A 26,898-nucleotide genomic window follows, 5' to 3' on the forward strand; every position below is an offset into this window, starting at 1 on the left:
GTCGGGATTATTTACATGCTATTGGTCACATGATGAGTAACTGAAAATTGAACACAAATAAAAACATCATGCCATCATGATGCTTTTATTTTAAAGGTCATCATGCCATACAAAGAGTCACGTATTTCTAGCCGGTATAAATCAGCGTGAGTTTGAAAGAGGCGTTGTGGTAGAATGCCATGTTGCAGGCCTATCTGTTCGGCAAATTGTTGACAAATTGGGCCATCCCTGGTTAACAGTAATAGCATACTGTGATGGAAGCGCACGGGGTTAACTGCAAGTGCTACTAGCAGTGGACAACTCACCACAATCACCGAACATGACCTTAGAATAATATGCTAAAACTGCCATTTCTGCCCACACATTGAACGCAAAGTTCCTGGCATCGACTAGAACACGAATGTGAATCAAAATATTCAGAACCAAGGCTGACAACATAGGTTTCCATGGTAGTACGCAATATGCAAGTCCCACGTTATCCGAATCAATATGCAGCATCGTCTTCAATGGTGCAAAGAGTGTGTAAACCAGTGGGGCGTGTAAGCTTGGAGAGCTGTGCCTTGGAGCGACGAATCACTTCTACACCTTCTACTGAGCAGATGGAGACGTGTGGGTGTGGTGGATACCTGGTGAATGTCTCTTACAGAAGTGCGTAATCCCGACTATGAAATTCGAAGTGTGATGGTAGTGTCTGTTTTTCCTGGTTCGGTCTCGGACCTCTGTTTTTTGGTGCTATGAACATTGCACTCCGAAAGTTATCTTAACATTCCGGACAATGCAATGTTTCCTACTTTGTGGCATTTCCACGTAACTGACTCCATTAGAAGACAATGCACTATGTCATAAGGATGCTATTGTAACTACATGGTTTATGGACATGTTACAGGTCTCCACAGAGCACTGATCTCAATCCTACTGAACATTTGTGAGATGAACTAGAGTGTCGGGTGAGGTCAAGGGATGTCCGCCCTACTCCAGTCCAGGACCTCATTATATGCTTTCAGGATGAGTAGTTCGAAATTCCCATTGACCGTTACCATACGCTTGTGGAAAGTATGCCCGTAAGGTTGCTGCGGTAATCGTAGCGAAAGTTAGTTTCCACATCTTATTAAGGTGGGCGGCATTGGCTGTTTGTTCCTCACACTATGGTGTACGTTGACTTCTTTCCAAGCAGTCATATAAACATTCTATTACATATAAAAACAGGAAGTTATTTCACCAAATATTTTGTAATACGCGTGATAGAATAACAATTATTATTAAATCCAATGCTGAACAAACCGATTCTTTTCTGTTTTCTCTTTCGGCTTAGCAGCATGTTGTTTCCCCATTCCCAAACCTAGGAAATGTTTACCGCTAGGTCATATACGGAATGAGTTCACATGACCACTCGTGAATGAGAATTTAGAATTGTTTTTCTCTTTAACTGCTTTTTTTTTAACATTCATATTTGGGAGCAAATTTTAACGCTTTCATTGCCAAGCTGAAAATTGGAATTTCGTGCGGTGCCCAAATTTTTTTTATTTTTTTTATTTAGTTAGCGACGTCCACGCGATAACGCGTGATCGGCCGTTTGGTGAGAACTCGCATCGGGCGATATCGCGTGATTAGCAAGAACGTGTTAAACGAACCGTTTATCAAACGGATTAAACAAATGGCTTGGAATTTCAATAAATATTAGGAGAAATAATAGAATTTATAATCCTATTAATTCTGATATTTGAAGACACTAAAATATACACCGTATTCAGGTGAACCAGGAGAAAGTGCGGTACACAAGGAGTCTGATGATATCAGAGTAGAAAATAGGGTTAGAAGCTAGTTAGTGTGAAGAAATAATCGGCTACGAGCTCATGAACATTTGTTGTAGAAATCAAAGTGCGTGCAAAGAAATCACATTTACAATATCAAGAGAAAAATATCCATTTTACTAATATTATATCTAGCAACACAAATGCCACGCTATAAATCATTAGTGGCATATATACACTCGCTGTTTTAATAAAACGCAAGCCAATTGATTACATTCCAGAACATCACCTGCTGAAGCTGAAAAGTTCCATATCAGAAACCGGAAAAGCAACCGTACCAAAGTGTATAGAAGGTATCAGCTATGACTAATGGCTTATGAAATTGCTGCATCTGACATACGGGAACCTTTATCCCTCCGTCAGTATAGATGATGTCTGCTGGTTGGAAAGACCTGGGTTTATAAGCTTTTCAATGAAAGGTAAGTCACAACAGATTCCATACAGCGTTGGAAGGATCCAGGAAACTTGGGTTGTTATTCCGAAAAAAAAAATCAGGGCCAGAGAATACGTAATTTGCAGACAAAAAATACATTAAAATAATCGCAATATACACCCTCTGTCTAAAAAGAAACCGAACGTTTCGAAAATAGAAGAAACTAGTGGCGCCACCTGTTGTATCTTTTTGTTTTCGAAAGCGGCAACCTTCATTAGTGTTGTGTCAACTGTTTATGACATTTGTTTCAAACTGCGATTGACGTTTGGGTTAATTTTGTGTTTGAAGCATCAAATGCTTCAAAAAGCATACGGTGATGAATGCTTATCCCGTACTCAAGTCTACGAGTGGTTTAGGCGACTTCAAAGTGGTCGTGAGACGCTTGAAGACGACGAAAAGCCGGGCCGTCCAAAAGCCGGACTGAGCGAAGTTAACATCCAAAAAGTGCGTGATTTCATCAGAGAAATCCGAAATCGTCCGTGAGATTGATTGATTGAAGATGAATTGGGGATTCCCAAATCAACTGCGCACAACATTTTAACCGAGAGTTCGGGTCTTCATAAATTTATTTCGCGATTTGTTCCCCACAAGTTGACCAACGACCAAAAAATGTATCGAATTGAACACTGCAAGGACCCTCATTAGAACCGCTCGTAAGGACTGAAACTTCCTTGAAACGATCGTTACTGGTGACGAAACGTGGTGTTTTGAGTATGAGCCCCAAACAAAGCGCCAGAGTGTCGAGTGGAGACCACCAGAAGAGGGGCATCCGAAAAAAGGTCGCTTGGAGAAGTCAAAAGTAAAGAAAATGCTGATTTGTTTCTACGATTCCAAGTGCATTATCCACAAAGAATTCGTTCCGCCTGGCAAAATGGGTAATGCTGAGTTTTATCTCGAAGTTTTGAAGCGATTGATAGCGAGTATTCGTTGCATAAGGCATGAATATCGTGACGGCTGACCGTTCGTCAAAGCACACTCTCACTCTTGGCACTATAACTCGACTAATGAAACAAATGTCATAAGCAGTTGACACAACACTAATGAAGGTTGCCGCTTTCAACAATAAAAAGATACTCCAGGTGGCGCCACTACTTTCTTCTATTTTCGAAACGTTCGGTTTCTTTTTGGAAGAGGGTGTACAAGTTTAACAAGACAGTGCTTATATGCGATTATATCATCATATGCTAATACAGTATAACAATAATAATTTCCCAATACCCTGAACACTGGTATATCAATTTACTCGTCACGTGATGCTGTTGTTATTTTGAACTACGGCCGAAGCAACTACACGATGAGGTCACTGCCTTATGTCAGTTAAATGCGTGTCTTTTGACCTCTGTTATGTGGAATGACAAATCTGAGTTTAGTTTTCAAGAGGGAAAACCCCACCACCTCCGTATAAAAGACTAGTTTATGTAGTTTCCATTGAAAAACCCTTATGAAGGTTTTCGTGGGATTAGATAGGTGGGATTAGAACCAAGGTCTTTCCAACAAAAGGGCATCGTTGATACCGATTGAGCTATGGAGGCTGGTATCATCATCGGGGGTAATCTTGAATGTCCAATGAAGATCCACCTCTAGCAGTAAGTTTATTTTGATAACTGTAATTCAAATGAGTCTACAAACAAATTAACAAGAATTGAATCTTCAATGAAATCTTCCACAGAACGCTGAATACCCAAAGAGCGGCAAAAAATGTCGAGGAACTCATGCTTATTTTTCAGCGCATATTACATGTCATATTTTCCGGAAACATAACAGACAATAATTCATTGTACTGACAGGAGGTTGAAAGGGATTCAATCCATTGGGCTGACATCCATCAAGGTTTACTGTTAACTTAATTACTACAACCAGAGAATAAAACTGGTATGCATGTTACTTCTTCCTTGACAACATCCTTGTAAATCACACGATTCGTATTGGAGAAATTTCTTTGCTTGTTGACCAGGATCGTTGTTAAGGTACATGCCTCTACGAGATAAGTACTATCTTGTCTCCAGCAAATTCAAAAAAATATTTAAAATTAAAAACAAAAAAAAAAGCAGCGTTTTTACGGCTGAGATACAATTTTTCCGATTTTTCTCGCTCTCCAAACTTACCGCTCTTAGGCATTGACCCAGTCACTTAGTGGGCCCTGCTCTTGTGGTTTATTATAGTTTAGATGATTTACCTTACTTCAGTTTTACAATTGCATCATGGTGTCTATTCATGGTCTGTTGCTAACTCTAAACAGAAGTAACAAGGATAATTGTCATACTTTATCTTGCAATCTCTGAAAGTAGATTCTTTCTTCTATTATACTTTGATACATATACATATATATTGGAATCTTAAACTGAAAAGAAACTGGTTCTGCGTACTAAAGACAACCCACAAGAATTCTATCGATATGCTGAAAATAAAAGAAAGAATGAATATGAAAGAATAACTCTTCTAAATCCAGATGGCGTGAGGGTTACAGATGCAGAAGAGGTTGTTCAGTTAATGAGCGCCCATTTTTTTAAAAGCTATCAACCTGGTGAACGCAACATTGAGCTCACTGTTACCTCTTCCCTAGATGAAGAGACTCGGGTGTATAAGGACGAGGTATTAGAGCTGTTGCACAAACTGAATAAGAATAGGGACTGATGGGATATCAGCACGTGTGTTAAGAGTGTTCAGCTGAACTGGCCGTTTTTTTGACCAGGATGTTTAATATGAGTCTCAGAACAGAGAAGGTTCTGCAGGAATGGAAGGAATGTATGGTAATTCCATTGCACAAGGGTGGTGCAAAGACCGATGTATCCAACTATCGACCAAATAGTATCTCAGGAGTGGTCGTGAAGATTTTAGAAAAATTAGTTAGGGCCCGCATTCAGAAATGGGTTGACAGTGAATCTCTACTTTGCAATGAGCAACATGGGTTTACTAAGGGAAGGTCATGTTTCAGCAACTTGCTCACATTCTATAACAATATTACCATGGAACTAGACAAGGGGAATGGATACACCATGATACTTTTGGATTTTGTCAAGGCTTTTGACAGAATACAGCATGACAAACTGCTGCATAAATTGGATAAAATGGGTTTGGGTTATAGAATATGGGTTTGGATAAGAGGATGGCTGACTGACATATATCAAAAAGTGGTATACGGGGGATCTGAGTCTGCAAGGTTTAAGGTAACAAGTGGTGTACCACAAGGATCAGTGCTTGTTCCACTCTTATTCAATCTGTACATTAATGATATTGGGAAGGATTTGACAAGCGACATACAGTTATTTGCTGATGATGCAAAGATAGGCAGGGTAATCAGGAATGCTGCAGATATGCATCTTTGCAGAATGATTTGAATAGGCTGGAATTGTGGGCATGGGAAAATGGATGTCAGTTCAATGTCAGTAAATGTAAAGCCATTCACTTCGGCATGATTACCTATCCAATGTCGTATTATATTGGTGGGATTAGGCTAGAAGAAACTGATGAGGCTAGGAATCTTGGAGTGTTAATAGATAGGAAGTTGAAGTTTAGGGGCCATGTGGCAAAGATTGCAAATACAGCTCAAAATATAATTGCAATGCTGAAACGAACGTTCACATGTAAAGATGTTATTTTGCCTCTTTACAAGGCCTTGATAAGATCTCACTTGGACTACTGTGCGCAGATGTGGTCTCCTGGTTTCCGTTGTGATTCTGATACAGTGAAGATAATGCAAAGGAGAGTGTTAAAAATGATATCAGGATTGTGGAATATTGATCATGAAGACAGATTGAGAATTTGTAGACTGCAGACACTAGCAAACAGGAGAAAGGGGGGGGTTGATATGATTGAGACAAACTCTTGAAAGGGTCACACAGGATTTCAATTGATGGAATTTTTCAATTCATGGAGGGTGGGGAAAGGACGAGAGGGCATCCTTGGAAGCTGAGAATGAGGGCTGGCCAGAAGGGTGTGAGGGGTAGATTTTTCTCTCAGACGGTGGTGCGTGATTGGAATGGATTGCCATTGGATGTTGTGAGTGCAAGCAGTGTGAATGAATTCAAGAATAAGCATGATAAGCTGGTGTGTGTAGTATGTGGCCTCCCTCGATGAGTCTCATACTCCCTGGAGGTCTCTCTTAATAATAATAATAATAATAATAATAATAATAAACAGTCATTAATGCCGAGCTGTAACGTATAGCTTAATCAAGTCCTCTTTGGAAGTAGCCTTAAAGAAGATTACCTAGGAATTCTCCACGAAGTATTAAACCTGCTGTATAGTTTTACAGAACAATAGACACAATATGAATTTCATATTCAGAAAAGTCTAAATAAAATTTACGTTAGCAGCTTTTGAATTCGAGATATATCTTTTGCCGTCAGCAGTGTTCTTCTACTGCCGATATGTTTCTCCGAAGTGTTCGCAAACTGCCGTCGACATTCTTAGAAAAAGTCAAGAAAAATCCTATAAAATACACGGAAAATACACACACACACACACACACACACACACACACACACACACACACACACACACACACACACACACACACACACACACACACACACACACACACACACACACACGCGCGCGCGCGCGCGCGCGCGCGCACGTACGTGTATGTGTATCCAAGTACTTGCCTCTTTTGTGACATCTTGTTTAGAATTATTTTACATTTCTTTTGGGTCTGTGTGTCCTATCATCGATTGTCATTGAAAATGTGACATATTCCGACAATGTCTGCTATTATTTCTAACACATTGTGACTAATTATAATAACTATATACTCAGCATATTATTATTAGCATTACTATTATTAGTCACTAATAATTATTATTATGTGACACCTCCAGGGAGCCTAAAGACTCATCGAGGGAGAGTGTGCCAACAACATCGAACGGTTGAATTCCTCCAACTACTAACCGCGCTCAAACTTGCTTAACTTTTTTCGTGAGCCATTAGTAGTAGAGGCTCTACCAATCGACCAACCTTTGTTGAATTCCATAACATTTTCACTTGAAATAAAGTTATTATGTAGAGGTCTGGAGTATCAAAAACGATAGATCACAGTCACCTCATGCCTATTTTACACTTATACTTTATAGTTATGCTAACATTCACCTACTGGTCAATTTTAGAGAACCAATTTTTTGAGTTACTTATATTAATGCCCTTATCTCTAAGGTACTCTTCTCAGAGAAAACAAAACTCCATTCTGATGCCATCGATCCACAGTGTTCTACAAAATTATATAAAGCCTTCATAAATATTATTCAAATATTCCTGTGAACACGTGTGATTCTATTTTGGATAAAGAAAATCATACAAAGAAGGTAAAACATTGCTGATTACTGAAATATGCAGGTGTTAGAAGGAGATTAAATTAGACTAAAATACCAAAGTAAAAAAAAAAATAATAATTTCATAGAATAATATGAAAGAATATATATTCTTACCAATATATAAATTTACGACGGCTCGTTGGTTCTACACCTGTTTCGTCTTGCTCACTGTCTTATGTTATTCTGTATTATCTACAAAGGCCAACTAAAAAGAATAAAAAAAATTATTAAACGAATTAAATAAATAATCACGTAAATTAGCAAATCAAATATTCTACTTTTTAAATGTGTGGTTATGGTAGATTTCTGATGATTCATTTTGACATGGCTGGGATTGCTTTCGGCAGCGCTTACACTTCATCGATCGGCGATTTATCTTGTGAATTTTTTTTCCCTTGGTTTTTGTTGTGGTCTTCCACGCTTATCGGGATATACCATTGATTAGTGTTTCCATCCACCATAAAATAGTTCATTGCTTTCCCCGTAAACAGAGTAATAAAAGAAACTGTATTTTAGTTTTACCTTCGGGATAAGTTTGGATCTAGTTTGGTTAGCAGCACCTTTCCCTGTAGTTATTGTTCGGATGTAAATCCGAACAATAACTACAGGGAAAGGTGCATTATGGCTGTTAATTGTGTGTTCTCCGGCTGGTTTACTTGTTTTACAAGACAAAAATTTAGTTCTGGGAATAAAAACCCTTTCACCTCTGTATGAATACGCCTCTTGTAAAAAAAAACAACCTCCAAGTTTCCTCGCGTCCTACAGATCTTTCCAATTAAACTTGCGTTCGAATGCTCTGCAAAGAGTTTGGGAATAAAAGATGTAAAGTGAAGCACTGTCATAACCAAGGTTTTTCAGCTTGTCTACATCGAGACATCAAGTTCTTTGAAAGTATTGAATTGGTTCCCCCATCCTTGAAGTTTTTCATAGGACCCTCTGAACAAAAATTGATTCTTCCATAACACCATGTGTGTGTGTGTGCGCTTGCTTGCTTGCTTGCGTGCGTGCTATGTTTCGTAGGCTAAGGATAATATTACTATCTTTATTCACTAACGCTTGAGCTTTTCTGCGCATGACTAGGATTGCAAACCAGAGTAAGGTATACACAGAGATTGATAATAATATTTGATGATTAAATTGGATTGATGCTTAAATATGGAAATATCGTTTGTTACATAATCTGCTTATTTTCGGGGATGCTCGTAAACAACCAGTTTATAAGTATACTTGATAAGTTCAAACTGTTTGAACTTATCAAGAATGATTACTTGTGTCTTGCCATGCGCAAAGTTCCAACAAGCGTTATATGATCAAAGAGCCATCAACAATAACTGCAAGGGATGAAGGGCAAAGAATACTGGAAACCTCAAGAACAATGCAACAATATCGGTAGATAAATTCTTAGGCTTATCGGCAATAGAGTGGGCCACAGAATGAATGGCCGGCCATAGAGTAGGATTTCCGAATGATCTCAAGGTTTGATCATTCGAAAATTCCACTCCGGAGAAGTTCTATGCTCTACATGGAACTTTTTCAAGTCACTTCTGACAGGCTTCAAATAAGCATAGCAGTCTCGCACAGACGATGATACATCTGCATCCTAAAGTCAGTAAATAAACATCCATGTGCAAAGTGGAATTCAAATCAATAGGCTGTGCTTTAATTCCTCTGCAAAAATTCTTCTGTCCGGGATGTTCGTGACGAATGTCCTTGTTTCTCCATTTTGTTTTGAATTTTTCGATTATGTGAACTAAATAAATGTCCCGAAATGGCAAACTAGCATAATGAGAATATATGGAGGAGTTATACTAGGGATTGTTAAAATTTAAGCCATTATATAGATAATTTCTTAGTCATAATCAGTGGCGGCTCGTGGCTTGAAATCGTGGGGGTGCTGCAATTTTCGAAATAGACATACACACCGTAAGTACAATGTATACGTGTTTGGATAAAATATCAAAATTATGGTAAAAATTAAAAAAAAAATTAAATATGAAAAAATATTGTTTATTATCGATAAAACTATGCAGTTTGATATAATTCAAAATTACTTAAAAATAAAATCCATTATCATAACCCCAATAATGTTCTAAAATAAAAACTATAACAAATGTTATGTCTTTAATTGTAATGTCTAAATATTTAAAGAGACGGAGTAAACACGATAAGCACTACGAACACTCTACTACTGGCGCAAACTGCATATAAACAACAGTGGAACTGCGCGACGGACAGTGCCGCATTACGCTAATAGCTCGCATCTCACAACGACGTGCATATGCTTGCGCGCGTAGCAATAGGACACTGTGGTAAACACAGTGCTGCTAGCGCCTTCCTAAGTGCTACAAGATGGATTTTTATTATTTTTTATACAAAGTAAGAGAATTGTATAGGATTGTTGATGATGAAATTAATTATTACAGGCAAATATACATAAATTAATAAATATATTTATATATCGAGAAAAATTGGGGGTGCTGCAATTCCGCAGTGCCTATGCACGAGCCGCCTCTGGTCATAATATTGATTTTTCGATTCCCACTGTATGGTCTCTTTCAATACAGAATATCAATGTGGTCATTCTCCTTCTTTTCTTTAAAATACAGAAATAAAATGAAACGTTCGTTTTAAATATGTTCATTATTGCTGAGCAAGTGGAGCACGCACGCACGCACACGCACGCACACACACACACACACACACACACACACACACACACACACACACACACACACACACACACACACACACACACACACACACACACACACACACACACACACACACCCCCGTCTTGGAAAGTTGTCCACCTAAACTTCTGTTGCTGTCATTGGTCAATGTTGGAAAAATTCAAAATATCGGAATGCTTCCAATACTGTTTAACCTTTGGCATTTTAGGATAATCTACAGCAGTGGTTTCTGTTAGTTGTTTAATGGGTCCAGAGTGGCTACTCTGAAAAAAGGAGCAGTCCTTATATAAAAACAAAAACGGAAAAAATAATAACAGAATTCATTTCTCGATCTTCAAGGTCTCCTAATATACCTGACAAGGCTTCTTCCTGTGGAGATGTGTCAAAAGACGCATTTATTCCATCATCACCAAGACCACTTAAGAACTTGGTTCGTGACGCCATAGCATCAGTGAATGTTGATGTATTGCGTAGAATCTAATAAAAGTTTGAATGCTGGAGGTAAGTTGCACACTTAGAATAAAACTTCCTACGTGAATGGTGTTTGAGTGTTTATTATCCCTAAAGCAGCATTACAAATATTACCATCTGCAATCGATAAGAGGTTTATGAAACACAACACTCTATATTTATTCAGAGAAGATTTTTTTTTTGGAAAATTATCACGTGTTATTTATTCACTACTTCACATCACATTATTTCTAAATACAATTTACTGTTTCAAGGCGTAATAAAAATTGTATATAATAATAATAATAATAATCTTCTTCTTGGCTTCCCGTATTAGGCAATTGATTGCCTGTAACGTTTTCAAGGGATTAAAAAGTCTTGTGTCCATCTCCTCCTGGGTCTTCCTCTTGATCGGTGTCCCTTTGGTTTATATTTCCAGGCAATATTTGGCCATCTCTCCTCACTCATTCTTTCTACGTGGTTTTCTCAGTTCTTTCTGTATTTTATGATTTCTTCTGTTATGTTAATTATGGATAACTGTTTTCTTATTTCTTATCTTGTCTATTCTTTTGTAGCCTGCAAGCGGTCTTAGGATCTTCAATTCAGCAGTAACCACTTGTCTTTTCGTTCTCCACAAGTCCAAGTTTCACTGCCATATTTAAGAATTGGTTTGGCTATTATTTTATAGAGTTTTATTTGGGTTGTTCTCGACATCTGAAGTGTCTGTTCACAGTTCCAATGCCTGCTGGGAATTTTTGCTTTTTATATGTAATGTCGATTTCTCCACTGGGGCTTATGTCATTTCCTAGATATTTAAATTTATTCACTTGTTCTCTTACTTTGTCGTGGATGACTAGTTTGCATCTTTTAATTTCTTTACCTTGAAATGCTATTCATTTCGTTTTGTTTATTGAATTTTCATGTCTTACTGTTCTATTGTTTTGCTCAATACGTGCAGATTTTTCTGTAATTGGTCTTCATTTTCAGCAAAAATAACTTGATCGTTTCCATGAATGATAATAATAATAATCATCATAATAATAATAATAATAACAATTACTGTTAATTATTATTATTATTTCCCAGGTAGAATTTAAATTAGATTTAAAGAAAAAAAGAGTTTTATTTTATTTTATTATTTTTTGTATTTTTAGGAGAAGTCGGAAGGACAGAAGGTATGACCAAACATATATTCTCCCGAACATGAAGACGGTTGAAAATTCTAATTAAAAGGTTTGTTTTCTTTTCTTTTTTATTATACGAGGATCTAGAAACAAGCTATAAACTCTAATGGAAGGTCCAGTTGTAAGTAAGTACATCCATAAAAATTCATTGCCCAGCTGAGAATAGAAGCAACGGATTTTTCACCAGCTATTTTTATAAGTCGGGAAAAAAAACCTTTTCATGGACCTTCATCCGAATTCTTCAGGATAAATCGAAGCAAATCCTTGTTCCACATCCTTTTCTCCAGTCCTTCAGAATTTACGCGATCATCAAATTTTGCTATAAATGAACTGAAATGGCCGCAAGAGGGCGTAACGCTTGATGTTGAAATCTAACAATTTCGCGAGTACTGTTTCAAAACCTCATCCTGCATTAACACATTTCTAATAATCACCGAAATAGTTTAAAAAAAAAAAAACTGATTAATTTCAATGCATAAGGGGAAGTAAAAATAATTCCAAGCGAAGCATCTCTTCTCTCGTTTTGCAGCACACTTTAACATTTCTCTTCGTACAATCGGAGTAAACAAACATCCATAAAAAGTGCCAGATTACGTAAGAGTTCTGGGTAGCACGTGATGTCGAAGCGCGGTCAGCGGAAAACAAAAATCCTCCCTAGTAATCATGCTCGTGTGGCGATACAATAACGCTTCAATTTTGAACAAAGCACAAGAGAGAAAAGTACGCATGCGCAGTGCTGAACTCCTTTGGGATTGCTCCCGCAGCGGTGTGCTAGTGAAGCTGGAAGGCTGGAGCCAATATAAAGGGTACACTTTAGTTCCTGGCTTACAGTATGACGTAATTTAGCAGTGCCGTTAGACTGCAAGTGGGCCTGCATCCTTGGACGCGATCGATAATGCTTCAATACCTTCTAATTTTTGCCTCTCCATTCAAGACATGCTGTGGCAGCGAGGGTAGAGGTGATTTACACTTCGACCTCTATGGTAAACGGCTAATACGAATAATGGGGATGCGAGGAGACTGTGTCGTACGCATAGGACGGAAGCTATTAAAAATTCCCCGAAATGTCACTTAGTTCTTGTCAATTAATTTTTTTTTCTTTTATTGTTTTATCGAAAAAAGCAATAATTTTAATTCATGTTATTGATTTTATTTATAACGTTTAAAAGTTATATTTAATTTAAATCTTTCCATTCTGTGATATTAATCTCAAATGCGTTTGTTCTAGCAAAGAAAATAATACCCAACTGCCGTTTATCATAAGATGATTCGTACCCATTCTGAAGTCAACAAGTGAACACCAGATGGCGTTATTGCACATAGTATTCACTTAATAAAATATAAGGAAATGAGATCTTTGATTTACCTACAGAAAAATACAATTCATCTAATGAAATATAAATGCCAAGACAGAAATGAATTATCAGACGAAAACCAAAAGTAATAGAGTACTACGTCATTGTGACGTTACATAAAACCATCTGTTGGAATATTTAAGTTATTTCAGTATTTAATATTTTAAATATGAGTTACCATTTTTATTGATTTAGTGACATAAGTGATGTGACATTTAATTTCTAGAGATAGAGAGGGGGCGAAAGGGAAGTTATATTTTCGGTTAGTTAATTTAATTGTTAAAGAAATGTTGATTTGTTGGTGCAGTTTTTTTTCCTTTTGTATTTTTAAAAATTAGGAACAATAGCGGCGCAGATTTTTCTTTTATCAGATTTTATCTTTCACGAGGTGAAAAAAATATGACTCCATTCATTTAAATTTTTGCAAATCGGAGATTTTTTTTTTTTTCCCAAATTGTAAATTTGGGGCTTTTTTTTCAAATTAAATGTTTATGAATTATTTTTATTATTTTTTTTTTTATTTTCACTCAATTTTTTATTTATTTTTACGTTACATTACTTAGCTTCCATTTTACTAGTCAATGTAAATTGAAAGTTAAATAATTTTTAATACTATTAACGGCATTCTGGAATTGCATCCTATTTATTCATAGGAAAATACAGAAAGACTGCTAATAAGTCTCCAAAAAGGTTCTTTTATGTCCGTATTAGGATATACGGTTTTAAAAACATCATTCGTCATTGATACTCTGTAATTGGCTTTCGTTTTATACTCGGTCATTTCTTTGAGACTCTTTCACCAGACTTAAATGTTATAATGAATGTTGGCTTCTCAATTCCAGCCATCACAATCTACTGGAAAATTCGTTGTATATGCTTAAGAGTTCATATGCGCTATCCCCGCATCAATTTAAATGAGGAATATTGGGGAAATTACGATTTATATAATTTCTATGGATTCTTTCGTCTGACCCATGGAATACCCTTATTGAGTACTTCCCTTCCTTCCTTTAGCGTGGGGTATCGAGGAGCGGTGGCTTAGTTTCACTACTGGATGAGTACTTAATTTTGTGCGATTGAAGCCTGGCTAATATTTAAAGTCTTAAGATTTAAATCTCACGCCAAATATTTAAACATTGGCCTCGATCGAAGTAGTTATTTGAAACGTTATTATATGAAAATTTACGATTATTTTATGTCACTGTCACGCACGTAAATCTACATAGGGATTTATTATTTTTTAAATATATTTAATTTTTTTTAAATATTTTTTTAAATAAAAACTAAATTAAATAAAAAATGCGAAAATTATTAATCAGAATTTAAAATCATTTATACTAGCTTCCGTAGCTCAGTTAGTATAGACGAAGTCCTTTGTTCGGAAAGGCCTGAGTTGGATTCCCGTCAGTGGCGCCAGGAACCTTTATCTGATCTCTTTCGACTAAAGGTGAGTTAGCCGCTCTCATACGGGGATAAGGGATTTTTTTTGAAAATCGCAAACTCAGGTTTTTCGTTCCGCAGAACAGACAAACCGGCCCCGTGAACACACATGGATTACAGTCATGAATACGTCCCAGCCATATGCCGGTCTTGAGCCAGGATAAAATGGGGGGGGGGGGAGCAATGATGAACTACCCTGTAAAAATCTCACCGAATACTTTGTGGGAAATGCGTACAAAATCACCTACGGTCGGAAGCGACTGAAGGGAAAAACCACCACCACTAGCCATTAGAATAAACTATATTTCAATATTACCTTATTAATCCTTTTTTATTCATTTTTTATAATCTAAAGCATAATGATTAAAAAACGTAACACATCATTGTAGATAAAGAAATTAATTTGAAGGGTGAATCACGTTTTTGGTACTCGACTTTATCCGAGAAACACATTTTATTGATTGCATGTATGCAGGAAGTCTGAAAAATACCTTCCTATTAAACTAAACAAATAGAAAGTGGAAAGGAAAACAAACGGAAGTCGCATACGTGATCACGAACGAGAACTGATGTGAGCTGTTTCAGCGCTTGAGCAGAAGGAATAACCAACGAGATTCACCAAGAATTAATTGATTTTGTTTCCAGACTAATATTAGCAAACATGGAGTGTGTAATCTTAAGTACTGAAAATAAGCAATTATTTAACAAAAAATACTAATTATTATTTTTAACTAAATCATCATTAACTAACAAGACAAGGGTTTACTCATTACTCGTCGTAGTTTTGGCCTTGCCATTAATAGCATTCAGTATGCAAGCAACAAATTCACTGTGGAAAGTTAAATCAAGTATCTCCTTCAGTAGGCTTTTTACTATGATTTTATTTATTGTTAAAGTGATTGAGTCAATACACATATACAGAATACCAGTCGAATTACAGGAACACTCCTATTACTTTTTTAAAGAATAATGGCAGTAAATTAACTTACAGAGAGAAATTTTTTTAAGTTCGTATTCATAAAAACTGTGTATAATGATTACATAGAAAAAAATACAGAATAAATGCAAAATCTTTTATAGAAATGTGCTGTTCACTGTTTATAATTTATTTTCTTGATCTCTCAAATAAGTTTGTTATCTTTTATTGCCAGTAGATGGCAGCAATAGCGAAGATGCTCGCCTTAAGATAAATGAAAATTTTGAAATGTGATTTTTTATACTTACTTCATGACTATATATTAATTCAACGTTTGAATATATATATATATATATATGGTTTGGTATCATATTAAATTACAGTCCACACACACAGTATTCTTCAACAAACAGTCAAGTAGCACGCACGCGCGCACACGCACGCACGCACGCACGCACGCACACACACACACACACACACACACACACACACACACACACACACACACACACACACACACACACACACACACACACACACACACACACACACACACACACACACACACACACACACACACACACACACACACACACAGTATTCTTCATCAAACAGTCAAGTAGCACAGCACACAGTGGTAGAAAACAGCCTACATACATGAGTGAATCCTGCATCAAAAGAAGAATGAAATTGCTTGTACCTCTGACAACACACTGTCTGCTGTTTGAATAAACATTTTCTGCCCTAAAATGCATTTACATTTATTTCTAAAATTTTCAACTCAAATCTATAATTACCAATAAAACTTTCATAGTATCGTGGCTATCAGCAAAACAGGCAAAGTATCCTGTTTTACCGGATGGAAAAACCCGAATTTCCTGGAAGAAAAAACTCTCTCGTCTCCGTAGACCTGATAACTTACCTTCAATTGAAAAGTCCTTATACAGGGTGTCCCAAAATTCACGCAAGAAGTAATTTTGATAGAAAACACAGGTTTTTAATTAAAAATTGTAATTTCTTATTGATTCATAATAGCATATCGGGTAAATGGCCTCCACGGCTTTGCTGGCACATACACACTCTTTTGTTCAAGGCGTGGGTGGTCGTGGGCTTGTTGGCCTAAACCTTAGACTTCAAAAAAAAAAAAAACCCAAAGAAAAAAGTCCAACGGTGTTAAATCACATGATCAGAATTGGAGTAATTGAATTGTTTCACGGGCTGTATGGCATGTGGCACCGTCTTGTTGAAACCACATGTCGTCCACATCCATATCTTGCAATTTAGGCACAAAAAACTGGATTATCATGTCGCGATAGCGAGCACCATTAACTGTTATTGCCTTACCAGCCGCATTTTCGAAGAAGAATGGACCGATGAAGCCTCCAGCCCAAAATCCGCACCAAACAGTGACACGTTGTGGATGCATTTGTTTCTCAACAATCACTCGTGGATTTTCTGAACCCCAAATGCGACAATTTTGTCGATTAACGAAGCCATCAAGATGAAAATGAGCCTCATCGCCGAAGATGATTTTGTTCGAAAAATAAGCATCCACTTTGTTGTTGTTCCATAATTCATTCAACGAACTCTCTTCGCTGTGTGTGGTCATTTTTAATAACCCTGAACTGTCAGCTGTCACGCTGTCTTTTTTTCTCGTTGGCAACACTTTACGGCACAAATGGCGCTAAATTTAAATCTTGCGTGAATTTTGGGACACCCTGTAGTTCTTAACGTTCTACACGTGACTCTATTTGAATCCAGGTTTCTTCTTCCCGGAGGGTATCGTCATTACCGACTAAGCACGACAGTGAATGCTAGGGAAAGTTAAGTCTCGCTACGCATCTGAAGAATCTCTGATTATGATGTATGCTTGCGTTTTCCAAAAGGCCGCAAAGTTTAGTGAAGGTAAGATGCACGGACTACTTTATGTGGTGCGACCTAAGACCATTAGTATGAGGCATGGAACTTTGAACTACGAGATATGTTGTCACTTGCACATTGTACCTACAGCGGTATAATCCTCAGTAGATGAATTTCCTAAATCTGTCAATCCGACAAAGTCTTTTTGCCATAGTGCTTGTCCTAAAGTAGAGACTGCTCTTGAGGGAAGAATGATAAATGATACTTGGATCCACATACCATAACATTTTACTAGAAAATGTACTTCATCAAATTACTCTGGTTATCAGAGATCTTGAGGAGCATGTCTTATATTAAATTTTACCTTTTTTTTCTGATCCTTTGTGTTCCTTTCATCGCTCCAATGCATGTTGTGGAGACCGCATATATACATGGTTCGTAGCTATTTAATATTCTTAAATAGCTACGAACCTAAAAAACCTAAAAAACTTTGTTCAGAATGACCAAACACGAAGAAAGAAAAAAAAAGCACAAAGGTAAAGCCAAGAAAAATATTGGCGGTGAAATAAATACATCGGCATGTTTCTTTTACAAGTATCATTCCACTGTTATTGGAAGAGATGGAGAATTTATCCACATAATCTGTCTCTTTTCGTGTGTTGTGCTACTGCAGGCAAAATTCAATATCTCTTCAATATAAGGGAGTGACTTCCCTATTCTCCAGAGAATTTTGAGGCAACTATCCCTCGAGTCTCTGTTGGTCTATGTCCGCACTTAAGGCGATTACTTGGGGTTTACTGGTTTCATATAAGTGGTCAAATTTCCTGGCTTACTAATCAATTTCTTCCCCTTCCGACCTCGGTAGCTTCGGGGGGGATGCTATCCGAATATTCTGTTACAATAAATTATGTCGATGTCAAATGGTTACAAATATTTAACACTTGGGGAATATGAAGTTATAGGGGGATTGGAAAGCGTATGAACAATGTGGTCGGACTTAGAGAGAGGGAAGTTTAAGACTATTGCACTTTTCCCGAAGGAAATATGTGCATAGTTGTTATGCTTTATTGGTGTGGAGAAAACAAAACAGAGAAGCGACCCCGTGTACTCTCGAGTTAGAGAATAATAGTGTCAATAGAAAACCAAGACCAGGTATACAAAAGGATCTGAAAGTTATCTGATATTTTAAATAATAGATTTGTTTCTAAAATTTAAAAATAATGAATATTTAATTTATTTATTTCAGTGTTTTGCGCAAAAAGAACGTAGTAGTAGATTTGAAAAGTCTGCTGATGAAATCTTTGGCATTGAATTTATTCCTCAGATTTCAACACGAAACTGTAATAGGAACTGCTTACAACATATTGGCTGTTTTTTGATTCTACACTTAGTCCACTTCTCTATTATTTATGAAATATATTTCAAATTTACCTATTTATCACCAAAGAAACCCGGGAACAAAATTCCAATTTAAGTTTCGACAGAATAACCCGAAGGCTGTCACCGTACCGGAGAGAAAGCTGATATTGTGAAACAGTTGTGTTGTTCCGTCGTTGCTAGAACACAACCCTTTCGCGGCGGTAGCTTGACGTATCGATCTTTTCTCTCTCCTCTTCCCAAGTGTGTCGGAACATGTGGACGTTTTGCGTCTACTTTCTTAAGAAAGCGATGTGAGCCAAATAGCTTTAGCTCATTACCATACAAAGAGGTCACAAAGTCGTGTAGAAGTTGGGGGTCAAATTAGGTGGTTCAGAGTTGAGAAGGAGATGAGAAAAACTAAGGGTTTGATAAAATTTTAAACCGAATGGAGGCTGAGTGTGTGTGTGTGTGTGTGTGTGTGTGTGTGTGTGTGTGTGTGTGTGTGTGTGTGTGTGTGTGTGTGTGAGAGAGAGAGAGAGAGAGAGAGAAATCAACTCAAAAAAAATTTGTCAACGGTCCCCCATCCCAACTCCATCTTTTTCGTAATGCATTCTAGAATTATTAAGATTTTTATTCCCCTGGAGATTGCGTGTTTGCTCTTAAAAACAGCAACAACAACAACACACGCACAAGCATCCCCCCCTTCCCCCCAACACATAGATTTCCAATGGCCCCGGTACTTTCTCCCGATAAGGTTCTGGATACTTTAAAACCATCCTCCTGGGTGTATGGGTGTATGACCGCACATGCTGTTCTCCGTGTACGGCGTATATCTATCGTCTTGACTAGTAATTCACTAGATATCGCCATCACCTCTAAAGTTCCTGGCCTCGTTTCAAATTTCCAAGTTTTCCTCCAAGTTTGGCGAAAAAAAGATGCCATTCATTTCATTTTTAAACTGTACCGTTCAAGAAGTCTGTTTACGTTCTTTTTCATTGGGTGCTGTTGCTAGGCGCGGCTAAGTTCGTAGTTGTCGAAAGAAATCTGGAACGAGTGTCACTGAAATAATTGCATTTAGATAAACTGGTTTGGTACGATACAGTGTAAATAGCAGTCAGAAGATTTATATTACAACTATTGAAATAAACGTATGAATTTGGTGTATGAACTTCAAATATTTTCACCATGCTTATCTATATATTGATATTATCTGAGTTAAATCAGTTGCGAATCTATGAACAGCGGCAATGTAAATGATATTCCTAAAATAAAGATTTTATCGAGATTTTCACGGATGTGTAGTGCTATTAAATATGTTTCTGTGTTAGTTTCTTTGTCCGTTTCCGCAAATGCATATGCACAAACGGTTCTGACTGAATTGATTTTAATGCAATTTGGTACGCATTATCTGTACTTACTTTATCGAACCAACTGGAAATCACAGAGTATCGCCGTTTTATTCATTAGGGTTTATCCTACAGGTTTACAGCCTGTTAATTCATCATGACTTGGAAAGTCACGATCAATTACCTTCATCTATTGACTTGAAAAGTCAATAGATGAAGAGATTCGCCTAAGAAGATGGAAATGGACCGGACATATTCTTCGCATGGGAATAAACAGAATTCCCCAAGTAACACTGAGTTGGGATCCAGAAGGGAGACGCTCTAGAGGTCGCCCAAAATGAACTTGGAGAAGAATGATGGAATCCGAAATGAAGGAGGCAAGATGGGCGATGGGCAGAGGCAAGAGCAGCTGCGAGGGACAGGGGCAGATGGAAAACCAGCATTGCAGCCTTATGTGCCATTGGGCACAGTAAGACTTGATGATGATGGATTTATTATGAGCCGAAAACATTATGATCGCCCAGCCTGTTTCCTTCCAACCAGACTACACGGTTGGTCGGAAGCAAACGGGTGGTAGCGGTATCATACTATGGGGATTGTTCTTGTGGGCATCACTGGGCATTTTCATTTTCATTAAACACATTGAGGTTAATTCTTATCTGGAGATGGTTTCGGACCAGGTATTCCCCACATAGTGACACTGTCGCTCAATGGATACGGACTCTTCCACCAAGACAATATTCCATATTGTAAAACTCGCATAGTATAAATGTTTCGAAGAGTATATCCAAACATTCTTTATTCTCCTGATTTGAATCCCATCGAACATTTTTGGATTATGTGGATTTGCCGGTCGACGAATGCTACGTCTAATCTAGACTTCGCTAGATCGCTGACCTTCGGGGAGATCCTTAATTTACCCACAATTTAAAGTACATTAGGTAGTGGGTAAGTTAAGGATCAGATAATCCCGTAGTCCTTCTCTTGAGATCAAATGGAACTGTGTCAAGAAGCGTCAGGCTTCCAATGTGCAGAATGACGGTCCCTCATCACATAAATGCAAATCACCTAAAGGCATTCACAAACATCTCTGTCCACAATGTGATTTGAACTGGAAAGTGGAAGAGCTATCCGCTTAGCCAATCATGTCGAGGCATTTATAATATTAAACTTAATTTTTTTTTTATTACATTTAACTTTAACACTTAGTTGCCATTAATATAGTGATATACTCCATCTTCAGCTCATTTTACTTTAAATACTATCGATATTCATTTTGGTATTGATTCTACAACATGATGGAAACAATGTACAGGAATCCAGTAAGGAGGATAATAATATTTCCAGAAAATTAGCTCCCCCCACAGAAAACTAACTGAAAAATCCCGCTTAACCGACTATAACGTACTATCCTCATTGCTTCAGTTCTCTACTCTCGTACCCAACTCCTACAACGTAACCGACAACGGCTATAACAGCGTACGTACTCTTTGATGAATTGTTATAGTTGTTACAGGAAACACGTGATTGTTTAATCTAGGATCAATCAATGTTGTGTTTCCTGTAACCATTATTGTGCTTCATGAAATAAACATATAAATACAATAACAATAAGCAATCAGAATTATTTAACGCTGATTGCTTATTATACGAATAAATATTCATAATTCACTGTCGATTGCGTGGGATGTTGGTGTAGGCGTTGGTAGCAGAAGCAGAAATCAGTAGACTGCCCGCTATATTTTGCTTTTATTTCGGAATCCTGATCCTTCCATGAGTGTAGTATAAATTGAATATGGAGTCATCGGTCAGGTAATCTTTTCCAATATTCACTAGCCCTGTCTTGAAACTCCTCACGTATTCACGACTGTAATCCATGTGTGTTCAGGGGGGAGGTTTGCTTGTTCTGGGGACGAAAAACCCGAGTTTCTGGGTGAAAAATCTCTACCTCCGAATGAGACTGGCTAACTCACCTTTGGTCGAAAGAGACCAGATAAAGTTCCTCGCGTCACCACGGAGGCTCACGTACTCATATTAGAATTTTGCTATTAGAATTATAATTTCTAATAGAATTCTAAAGAATTTCTAACATATTCTAATTTTTAATTTCTAACAGAATTATAATTCTCTTTTTAAGACATCATGTGAATCGGTCACACACACACACACACACACACACACACACACACACACACACACACACACACACACACACACACACACACACACACACACACACACACACACACACACACACACACACACACACACACACACACACAATAATTAAATAAGATTTTTTCACGTGTAAATCATTGATAAAAAAGATGTTTATTCACATTGTAAATGAATGTTACATAAATTAAACTTGGTCGCTACATAAATTCGATCAAAAAAGATAAAATGTTTTCGAAAACCCATAGTTGTTAATTGAAACAAATATATCTGATTTTTCACTTTTATCATATTACAAGCAATACGATACAACACTGTAACATATATATGAATATAATATGAATACTTTTAAGTAAAGTGATAGATGCAGTTGTCTAAACCTGACAACACTGCACTTGGTCGATAAATTTTACTAGTATCCCAGTACAAAATTCCATCAAAAATGGTTAAGCAATTCAAGAGAAAAAATCACTAGAGAAAGATTACAGGCAGATAAAGTGTGTTGTTTGATATCAATTCGCGTTAAAGGAAGTCTAAGATCTGCTTTTAGTTTTTGTTGTTATTTATATAATTTCATAAAAAAATTATAATAAAATTATATGCATTTAAAAGAAATCATATGCACTTATAGAGGGAATCTCGTACAATATAAAATATTCGATAAAATTATGCTGCTAGCATAAAGCAAATAAATATTTTATTTATTATAGAGATTCGGCTGTACCAGCTCAAGATAGATTAATTTAACAGAAGATAAAAATGATAAAAAGATCTTTTCAGTCATGCAAAAGATCTGAAGTAAATCCTACGCAGAGAATAACACACCACAAATAGGCTTAAGGAGTAAAGTATAGCTTAGATGAAATCGATCTCTTTGCGTCCACAGTGGTTTCGGGGGGGGTCACTCCCCCGGGGAGCATTTTAGAAATTTTATTTTTGTGTGTGTGAGGGGGAGGAGGAGATTAGTTTGCTACATAAACAAGAGCGCACGGCTATCTAGTGAACTTAGAATAAATTCCAGGATGTATGTATATAGTTCATTCGAAACTTTTATATTTGCTTACTTGTTAACTGTTCTGCTTCACTGTGGTTTGTATTGATTAAGTCTATAATATCCATTAATTTCTTTAGTTTAGCGACAGAATAAGTTTAAAAGTATATCATGGAGTAGTTTGTTGCGATGATGTTTTTTTCTTTCTAACAATAGTTTTTTAAATTCATGGATACACTAAAATACTTTCAACTAGTCCTATATCAGAACTAGTTGAAAAAATTATTATTACTTTTATTTTCATTAATTAAATTTTCCATTTTCTTACTTATACTAAACACACGTATAATTTATATAAAAGTTGCTATGATTGCTTAACATTGAAGTAGCATTCTTACAAGGATCGCTGACATTGCCTTCATTTCTCGTTCTAATTGTTACTAACTGTAAGTCAGGACAAATGTGAATGAGTTGCATGAACTCAATTGAATTACGTAATACATATTAGTAAGGATTCTTAATAATACATTTTTATCAAAGTCTATTTCATTTAATGCTTTATATTAATAAAACGTTCATAAGATGGGCCAAGAGATGGAAATGAGTGCAACACATTGTTGGTGGCGAAATGCAGTTAATGATGAAGACATTGATGAACACGATGTCCTAAATTTTGGAATAAAAAAATCTTTATATGTTTTTAATGCTATTCGGAGATATATATTTGTTCTTAAGAGTGGAGAAAATGATTGATATGTGTATGTTTGGATACTCAGAATGACAAGAAATATGAATAGACAAAAGTTAAGTTGACGGGGATGGGAGATAGTATTCGGTGCTCGGTGACGTTCAACGAAAAATAAAGAATTCATTCAAGTTACTCAGGGATTTACAAACAATAACAAAGCCAATACAAACTAGCCCAAGTCAGATGTTAAATTGAAGAGCTATAGTTCTTTTCTTAAAAATATATTTCCTCGTTCCTTTCCTTCTCTTTGGAATTCAACCACCTACTAGGAATAGGGTTGGGAAACACTTTTATTTTAAATTGGGGAGGGAGGGAATCTGTTCCTGTTCTCTTCGCATATCCCACCCTTTCCTTCCCAGCTGCATTCCCTTATTTTACTTCTCCATAATTTAGGAATTGCAGTCAAAATGGAAACGAATATGCAATAAACAGAAATTTGTCTTATTTTTCATTTTAAACGAAAATTAAGACCAAAAGTAAACGTCAGAGGAACGAAAAAATCACTCATTTAAGAACTAGAATTAATAATGGGGAAAATCTCGAGGTAGATAATACTAACGAAATGTGAGAAAAGAACAAAGAAATGGACAGAACGCAAAAGATTTAATGAAAGGGATGATCATACACGCTACGAACTTGAATATTTCTGTTTCGCTTTGATTTGATATTTTCGATAAACTTAACGAAACATTCTGTTCTATTAGTGGCTTTAACAGCCACTTAAACGCCCATGACCTTCCAAGTATCCCTGGATTTCCTAACGGGGAAACAAGGATAAGGTAACCCAATACCTCTAAGTATTCTTGTCCGTAAACTGGGTGTGTGTGTTCTACTGTAATGCATTTTCTGAGGGAAGAAAAACTCAAGTTTGCGGAAGAATGTGTATGTGTGTGTATACCGGAGACTCTAATGAAACATTCGACTAGAAATAAATAAATGGCCGAAAAACGCGTACTAGTTTCTACCCCATCCGCGCGGTTAGCCTAGTGGCTTTGCGCTTCGCAACCCTATGCCTGGGGAAGGAGTGTCCTAGGTTCGATTTCCGTAGACGTGAGACGCTTAAGGATCTTTCTCAGCCATAGCCAAGTTAGCCGGTCTTGGGTGTGGACAGCAGGGTTTTTTCCACCAGTTTATCTGGGGTTTTTCATCCCTTAAGCAGGCAAACCGGCCGGGTGAACACACAGGCTACAGTCATAGGATATAACACGGCAAGGAAGGCAGCGGGAAACCACCTTGCTCATAATCATTTCCCTAGTATGGTAGCATATAGCTACCACTACCACCACCACCAGCAGCCGTATAGGTGAGGGAATAGAATAGATTGTTTCTACATCCTGCAGCATGGGTAGAAATTGATTAGTCACCCAATGCTCACGTTATTACACGCGTATTCATTGCTTGGCATTTTCTTTAATCAAAGTTTTACTTGATATGTAATTGAAAGTGTTAGTGTTAAATTCACAACGGTACTGCTGCAGGGATATGTGTGTGCTGTCGTGAGAGACTTATTTAAACCTTCGAATCTTTTATATCTTCGAATTCGTCGAAGATATACAATTGTAATTCTTGAACATAGGTCTTAGTTCAAAGTTAGTGGAGTAAATGATTACTGGATTCAAACTACTTTTTGACTATCAGCGCCATTAATAGTTTCCAAAATAAGTCTTATGAAATAAAAAAAAAGAAGTAAATTTCCAAGTGACGATATTACATATAAACTCAATACTTTTTCAGGACATAGTGGCGCCACCTTTGAGAGACCTATCATATTAAATGACAATAGAAGTGACAAACACTAACAGACTACTTAAATAATATAAATGAGGTAATAAATTTGACGATAAAATTAAGAGAAAACAGTTCACGATGATTATTATACTTTGTTCTTCGCGCCTTTTTTTAAAGAACACAAAAAAAATTGCCTAAAGTTGGTCTAAACAAGAAAACATCCTTTACTTCCGCCTAGCAACACCGTAAATAAGTCTAAAGAGAACATCAAGCATTGCAGATATCCAATAGAATGGCGGAAAGGAAATGGATGGCACCTTTTCCCCTCAAACTTGAACAAGTTTAGAATTTGAAACCAGGCCAGGAGCTTTTGGCGAATCGTTGACGCCACGATATCAACTGAATTACTGACCTGACACACTCTCATTTATATCGATAAACATAGCAGGATGTATGTGAAGCTCTCTCTTCTGCGAACGGACTCTTGTGTCCAAGTTATTAATTACAAAAACATGTTAGGGACCTGATGTGACAAGACAGAATCTAAACGACGCTCGTATCTTATAGAAGCACAAGTCTGGAAAGAAATAAAGGCATAAGAATTGGCGCTCGGTTACTACGGCAAGTGTATCGCGCGAAAGAAATTCTCTTTCCATAGATTATTTTATTATCATACGCTAAATAATAATACTAAAAGATTAACTGAGGTCGCAAATAATTTTTATAGGGTGATATGCTAGGAAGGTTTTTATTTGTCTTTGGAAAACTTGTATTCTGGTGTGGGTTTTTGATTTACAGTCGTCGGGCGACCTGACGGTGCTTGGACAAAGGTTAAACGCAATCTATTAATTCCGTATAGCATTTTATTAAAAATATTCGTACTCGATAGGATCTTTTGCATTCTCTTTCATATACGTGAATTATTAAAGGAATGCCAAGAGAATTCAATATATTATTATTTTTTAGAATAAGATTTTAAAAATGCAAACGACACTGACAACATTACTATACATGAAGTGCTGTGTTTTATTCAGTTTATTAACTGGACTTAATCATAATAAACAAAGAAATGTTTTCGGAAAAAAAATCCCATATCTTAAAGG

Source organism: Typopeltis vanoorti, chromosome 20, assembly GCF_054136105.1.
Source record: "Typopeltis vanoorti isolate ZY-2024b chromosome 20, IOZ_Tvanoo_1.0, whole genome shotgun sequence".
In the NCBI taxonomy this organism is placed as follows: Eukaryota; Metazoa; Arthropoda; class Arachnida; order Uropygi; family Thelyphonidae; genus Typopeltis; species Typopeltis vanoorti.